Raw genomic sequence first — 663 nt, forward strand, 5'->3', positions numbered from 1 at the left:
TTTATAGAGTTTAACCTCTACCCCCCACCCCAGGTTTGTGAATGGAGCTGAAAGTTTCAACCCTCTAATCACTTGTTCTTTCTGATGACCAGCCCCATCCTGAGGCTATCTAGGTGCCCCACCTGTGTTACCTCATTAGCATAAACTCAGGGGTGATAAAAAAATGGCTCCTTATGAATACAAAAAGATACTCCTACTACTCAGGAATTTCCAAGGGTTTTAGGAACTCTATGTCAGGAACCAAGACAAAGGCAATTGTATTGCTTATTGTACTATACACATATAGTTTGATACCATTCCCCCCCACCCATGGCCCGCAGGGGCTTGTCTCCAAGACCTGAAACTGAGAGCCACCAGTCAGTCAGTCATGTGTCAATGGAAGTGCTGTAGCACTGGAATGGAACCCATCAGCCACAGCCAGGTGAACAGGTCACGAACAGTGCTCTGTTACCATTTTTTTAAGTAAAAGTACACGTGTGCATATAAAGAAAATGTCTGGAAGGAAATAGACCCAACTGGTAATTGTGTTACCATAGGTGGGACTGGGATTGAGGAAGGGAGGGGAGGGGTAGGTAGACGTGTTCAGAGTTTATGAGCAAGCATATAATACTTTATTATAGAAATTAAAAAAATAACAGTGTACAAGGCCTCTGCCATGTGACT

At 43.6% G+C, this 663-nt stretch overlaps 1 non-coding gene across 1 annotated transcript; it reads right to left on the minus strand.

The window, feature by feature from the left end:
* Positions 1-322: 322 nt before the first annotated feature.
* On the minus strand, positions 323-445 carry LOC136407395 (small nucleolar RNA SNORA54). The gene has a single exon (XR_010751935.1). It is a non-coding gene; the product is annotated as a small nucleolar RNA SNORA54 (small nucleolar RNA).
* Between the last annotated feature and the right edge of the window lie 218 nt (positions 446-663).

The sequence above is a fragment of the Saccopteryx leptura genome, chromosome 5, assembly GCF_036850995.1.
Source record: "Saccopteryx leptura isolate mSacLep1 chromosome 5, mSacLep1_pri_phased_curated, whole genome shotgun sequence".
Classification (NCBI taxonomy): domain Eukaryota; kingdom Metazoa; phylum Chordata; class Mammalia; order Chiroptera; family Emballonuridae; genus Saccopteryx; species Saccopteryx leptura.